Below are 6,412 nucleotides of genomic sequence, written 5' to 3'. Positions count from 1 at the left end.
TAAAAAACTTCTTTTTTGAACACACCTTACTCACTTTGGCAATTTACAAAACTTCACGAACTGCAGTTCCTCTTCTGAAACACAGCTGAGAACCGAATCAAGCATGACTTCTAAAATTAAGAATCACATCGTGAACACGGGAATTACCAGCAAAGCTTCTAGAGGAGTCATCACATTTCCCACAATTTTTCAAGGTCTTCTGGAAGAAGATGAAGATTTCTACGGTTCCTAACCTTCCCAGTGCTCGCTTTAGGCTTCTACACGAGGATGTTTATGTCATTCATGCCTTGTCAAAGGAAACTCCGTATGAAACACACACTTCATTATTCCTTATTAATGAGCAGATGCTGAAAAGGTAAATGGTTTAATGTCAAATTTTGAAAAGCTGCACTTACCTTCTTGGATCGTGCCGACTGGTTTGAGATAGGCTTTGGGGAGTCATCAAGAGGGAAAAAAAATCCCAGCTGCTTCCAATAGACAGATCCTCTTTTCAAACCGCTGAAGCATTGTATACTACATCACTAGATAAACGTACAGCCTGTACTCAGAACCGTTTTGAAAAAATATGTTTAATCCATTTTGGATGAGTACACACATTTAACCCTCTTTGTCCGTTTCCTTTTCACTAGAGATTTCTCCAAAGTCTACACGGAGAGTATAAAACATTTCTTCCCAATACCTATCAGAACAAATGTACATATTAGCATTTCCACTACAAAGTCAAGGCCTGAAGCAGTGATGGGGCACCTGGTGGGAAGGCAGAGCCAAGCCAGGGGAGCTCAGGTGCACGCAATGGACCTGAGTGACCGGAAGGGGTGGAGCCAGGATCCACCCCTTCCCAGACCTCATTTAAAAGTTGGCAGTGGAAGCAAGGGCATTTCTTGCTGGAGATCCCTGTCTATCCAAGGCCTCCCACAGGTAAGCAGCTCTTTTTCTTTGTGTCTGTGGCTACTATGTCTGGGCTCGTTCTCAACTGCTGTAGCCAAAGACATTTCCACCCTGCTATTATTGCTGTACTTTCCATCCCATTGTAACATTACAATTTTTTTTATTCTATTATACTTTATTATCTGTTACGCGTGTAATGTGAAAGCCTTTTAGGATACCTTTTCCCCTCCCTAAGTTACCTGTTCCCTCTCTCAACCTTAGTGAAGTTACATTCAACCATCTGAACGCAAATCTAGATACACTACTTCAGAGGCTCAGGAATGAGAATAGTACCGTATCTTAAAAAGCCAGAAGCACCATAATTAATTACATAATTAATTCAAAACTATGTGATTGTATCTTAACTTCTAAAATTGTCATAGTTATCTGGCACAGGAATGACATGTTTTTTCTAGGGCAAGCACTTTGTTAAGAGCTATGATTCAAGTAATTTATTTTGTACCTTTCTCTACACACCGCAGATAGGGGATACACTAAAAAAAAAAATCAATTTTTGCTGGGGAGATCAGTAATACTTTCCAGTGCTTTCTTATTCGGAAATAATATTTTCATGATACGATGCTATGAAGTCAATAACTTTCAGTATATCTGCATTTTATTTCATTTTTCTACATTTGTCATGTTGCTTTAACGCATTTGTTAGCCTAGTCACATTTGTTAGAGAAGTCATACTGAAATATGAAGCGTACTACAATGAGAATCGAGGAGAAAAATAAGTGCCAGAAAGGAGAGTTTTGCTGTATACTGAATTATTCTAATGACTTCTACTAAGGAGACAGCCTCCCACTGAATGGAAAAAGTAACACTGAAGCATTAAAAACTTCCCTGTTTTCACAATTGATGTTCCCCACTAGTTCATAATTTATATGCTCAGTGATTATTTACTTTTTTTAAACACATGCGATGGACGCTGGTTTGCTGAATGAGGTGGATATTTGCAGCACCAAGGACGTCTGTATCTGTACTGTGTATGTAATGCTTTGAAGCTGTGAGGAGCTGTAGTACAGTGCCAGATCTACAAAACGAGACAATGGAGAAGCCGGAATAAGCCAATTCATATGTTATCACTCCAGCTCGTCTCTACTACAAGATTCACTAAGCTGGCATCTATCATTTATGATATCTCTGTAGGCTATGGGTCAGTGCTTTACAATTATTTCACAAGCAGTTTAGAGGGACGCATGATACGCTCTGAAGAAAAATAAAAGCGTCAAACCAGTTGCTTCTAAGGCTTCTTGATCAATAGCAAACATCAAGATGGCTTTGCTTAATCTCTTAAGAATTAAAAAAAGAAGCATCAGAAATTTACGTGAGTTTTCTTTTACGTTTATGATGGCATTTTAATAATCACTTCACTGTATCTTAATATGTCACCACAAGTCACCAGTACTCCATCGCCTACACTAGTTTCACGTAACCGGTTTTTTTTTTTCACACGCTGTCTGCTTGCCAGCCTCGTACATTCACAGCACAAGTATACACCAATGCATTCAACAGACTGTTAGGAATCTGCTCTCCTTATTTGCCTGCAATTTACTGCTAAGGAGTGAATCGTGTAAAACTAAACAGGAATTGATTCAAATTACTTCTAACACAATAGGAATGTCCCTTCCCTAGACCTCAGACTTCATCTTTGCACCAAATACAGGAAAACAGTCAAGTTTAGTGAGTCCAATAAAAAGTCTAATGATTATCCATTCATCTTATTAAAAACACTACCAGCTCCAGAACTCCTTTTCCTTCCTTTCTTCCCTGGAGTGGGAGGTTGGAGGAGCGTTTACCTTCCCATAGAAATGAGCACACCAAACCTTTTGTCTCTAAGCTTCTGGCATTTAGAGCAAACACTGCTTTTCTGGAATGTTCAGGTTTGTTAATTCTGAGTCGTGTTGACCTTAGGTCTTCATCTGAGTTCATCTAACCGTGACATGAATGAGGTCAGCTTGTTTCCTGTAAATAGCCACCCAGTGGAGTTCGGAGTGGCCAAGGCTTACCCTCCCCATTGTCTTTGAATGGCTTCTCTGTAGGACCCGTGGTAAGGAGAGAGTCCTCTCTCCTAGCATGGCTCTTCAGTTACCAGTTTTAATTTACACAAACCCTTCAGTAAAGGTTATCGTTGTCTTCACAGATGCAGAAATGCTGTATCCAGGTACCTGCGTATAAATAACAGCATAGGCATAAGGCACTGTATTCTTTCTTGTGAATGAGGGCTGAACTGATTGTGCTGGAAGATATTCTGGAATCTTGTCCCTCTCCTGGGACAGACAGCTGGTTGTGCTAACGGAGCTAGCAAGGACCACGGACACAATTTCTCAGAACCTGCAAGTTTCTACAGGCTTGTTTCATGCACAGTGAGGCTTCAGTAAGGCTTAACAAACAAGACTTCAGGTACGAAGAGGAACAAACTAAGTGAGCGCAATTTCTCTGACTTTGCTCTGTTGGTTAGAATTCCTACACTACAAGTACACAGCTTGTCACATGCAGAGGCATTTTGTCAGAGGATTCTCAGCTGACCTTCATCTCTACTAACCTCTGCTCAGCTGTGTGGAGCTCAAGAATATTCAGTAGACAACAGGAGAAAGCTTTGTTAATTATTGAGATGAACTTTCCTAAATGCGTACCCTGCCCTCTATGCGAATCACGTACAATAACAAACAAGAACTATCTTCAAGGCAGGGTGTATAAAAGAACAACTACGTCTAGGTATTCAGATTACGTCTGTTATTAATTTTGGTTGGGAGCTCAAATAGGACAGCTCTTATTTTCAAAAAGGCTGCTGGGCAGAGCAATGGGATGTTGAGAAAAGTACGTGCAGAAAGAAGCCCGGGTGTCTTCTCTGTAAGACCCAAGCAACAATGTTGTTAAAATACTTGGTCTGTAGGGGAGATGAGGGATGTCAGCCTGCTGATGGCAATTCCTGCTACAAGATGGCCAGATAATCCCCCTTTACTGGGGGATTTATTTCCATATCTGTTTTGCATCCTGTTTTTGTTGCGGAGATAAAAAACGTAAGTCTAAAGCCATTAGAAGGAGGCAGACAACATCCTCAGGTGTTTCTGCAGTACACACAGCAGTTCAGCCAACTTCTTTGTCCTTGTAGCAGACTAAATAAATACAGAAATTCATCCAAACAGACAGAGCTGGAAGCTCTGACTCTGAGAATCAGGATCAAACTTTTACTTGACAGGGGAAACAGAACCGGTTTGTCTTAGTAATTCACATCTGCTTTGTACAGACCAAAGTTGAATTCACCTAAATATTTATTCAGCCATTACATTTCCTTTTGCCTAGAAATAAAGTGGGCTCAACTTATCTCAAATTCAACTTCACTTAAAATCTGCACGGAGACTTGAAAGACACTGGAAAGAGCAGCAATGACAGCAGAATAGCCAAGTCCTAGGCTGCACTAAGTGAGGACTTGCTCAAATGCAACAGCTCTGGGCACAGAAACAAAGGAAAGAAGCTGCTTACCTTTGGAAGGCCTCAGGTAGGCAGGGATCTCCAGTAAGATCCCCTTACCTCCCCTGCCTGCCCTTAAATGAGGTCTGGGAAGGGGTGGGTCCTGGCTCCACTCTTTCCAGTCACTCAGTTGCATTGCCTGCACCTGAGCTCCCCTGGCTTGGCCCTGCCTTCCCACCAGGTGCCCCATCCCTGCTTCAAGCCATGACTTAGCATTTCTGCTACACTACTTAATTCCTTTTCTAAAAAACAGGGCATAAGAAGTATTAAATACTTGACTTCCTGTTGTATCTGGCTTCACCCTCCTTGAAATACAAGTTTAGATGTCCTTAAACCACAGTGTTGAAAATGGAAATTAAGTGCAGTTTTAGTAGCCAGGATGCAGACATGAAATTATTTTTATTGATTGATCTAATTACATAACCTTGCAATGCCACGTTTGCACTCACGTGGATTTTGCACGCTTCTCCTCCACTTCGCTGAAGTTTTTAATCAACCTCAAAAGATCTCTTAATGCTGCTGATCTCCCTCCTACCATAAACATTAAACACTCAAAGCTGGCAGTTGAGCTCTTTACACTCTACAGCCCGGTTATCTGAAATCCATCTCACCTAAAAATGGAGTACAAGATTTTTCTCACTGGTTCTTGCAATGCATTCCTTGTGCTCAATCCCTTGTTTCTTTGCACTCGTAGATGGTTTTCTGAAGGGCATGTTTTGTTTTTCTCCAAGCCCACAGTTTAGAGCAATGACGCTACACGTTTCGTAAATTTAATGTCTGGATTTGTTCCCTGCACGCTTCTGATTTTGCAACGTGTATGTGACAATGGAAGTATATTGAATAACGAAGGCAAGACTAATGATGTAGCATGGGCTTTAATTCCCATTGCGTCTCTAACTGAACTATTTCAAACTTAATTTTGGATTGAAAAACAGAGAGAGCTATGTGTACTCTTGAAATCCTGATATTAGTAAGTTTTAGGAAGGGCAAGGCAGCTGTGATTACTTGTGGAATCTATCAGTTCTCATGCTTTGACATTCCCCAAGAGACTGGCTGTATCTTCTCTACAAAAAAGCTGCCCAAGTTCCAGTGGATTGGTGTTCGGATTACAGCGTCTGAAAGATCAAAGGACGATTACTCTTGCTCACCTTCAACCTTTCTTATGCATCGGTGTCCTTTTAGGAGAACGCTCCAAATTCATACTATTGAAGCAGGGGAAAGACACTGAATGAGAAAGTTGAGTTAAAAAGCGAGCAAAATTTCTGTTACTAAGAAGAAGGGAAAAATCCCTCAGAAAAGTCATAACAGCTTTTGAAGTGCTATCTCGGTCAACTCAGACTACCCCTGGAATAGGCTGCATGACAACTTTAAGAACTGCCCTCTGCATCTACTCATTTCTCAGCTTATCTTCTGAACCTCTTCCAAGCCCCGCAGAGTCTACAAACGAATACTTGACAATCTCTGCCTGTACTCCTTGTTGTTGGTCTTGAAACGTCAATAATTGGGTTTGTTGATCTTTGCTCTGTTTAACTGCTGACCACTTGCTTTCTTGAGCTCAGGAAATCTTTCTTGCCTTGTTCTTCGCTTCTTGTCATTTCAGCTAGTGCAGCGTTAACTCATTCATTCATTTTAATGCATTTTGTTTATCTCTTGCGTGCAGTTTGGAGGCTGTGAGCTACAGTAGATGGGGTTGGTCTTCTTGTGTCAAGAGAATGTAGTTTGGTGAATTTCACTGTATATCAACTATTGCACAGTGGTTCTACTGATTTGCATGAGCAATGTGTAGAAGAACGCAACGTAAAATTAGTTTGTAAATTTGAATAGAACATTACTTGTCAAACACAGGTCATCGCTTCTCCTATTATCTAAGGTGTATGAAAGCAAAGCCCATAGGAAAAGCTAAAAACCTGTTTAAACAAAACAGGTTACCTTTGACATTCTGGTGATTTTTCTCTAAGGAAAACATGTTTTCCTACTTTAGAAATGAAGCTCAAAAGACCCAAACAAA

The 6,412-nt window shown here is 40.7% G+C and overlaps 1 long non-coding RNA gene across 1 annotated transcript; it reads left to right on the top strand.

Moving 5' to 3' along the window:
* Window positions 1-883: 883 nt before the first annotated feature.
* Window positions 884-6,406, top strand: LOC110391901. Its single transcript, XR_002434176.1, has 3 exons — window positions 884-918; window positions 2,845-2,980; window positions 3,074-6,406. It is a non-coding gene; the product is annotated as an uncharacterized LOC110391901 (long non-coding RNA).
* Window positions 6,407-6,412: the final 6 nt, after the last annotated feature.

This window comes from Numida meleagris, unplaced genomic scaffold (assembly GCF_002078875.1).
Source record: "Numida meleagris isolate 19003 breed g44 Domestic line unplaced genomic scaffold, NumMel1.0 unplaced_Scaffold611, whole genome shotgun sequence".
In the NCBI taxonomy this organism is placed as follows: Eukaryota; Metazoa; Chordata; class Aves; order Galliformes; family Numididae; genus Numida; species Numida meleagris.
The sequence above is the reverse complement of the archived record's forward strand: the minus strand, read 5'-3'. Positions and strand labels throughout refer to the sequence as shown.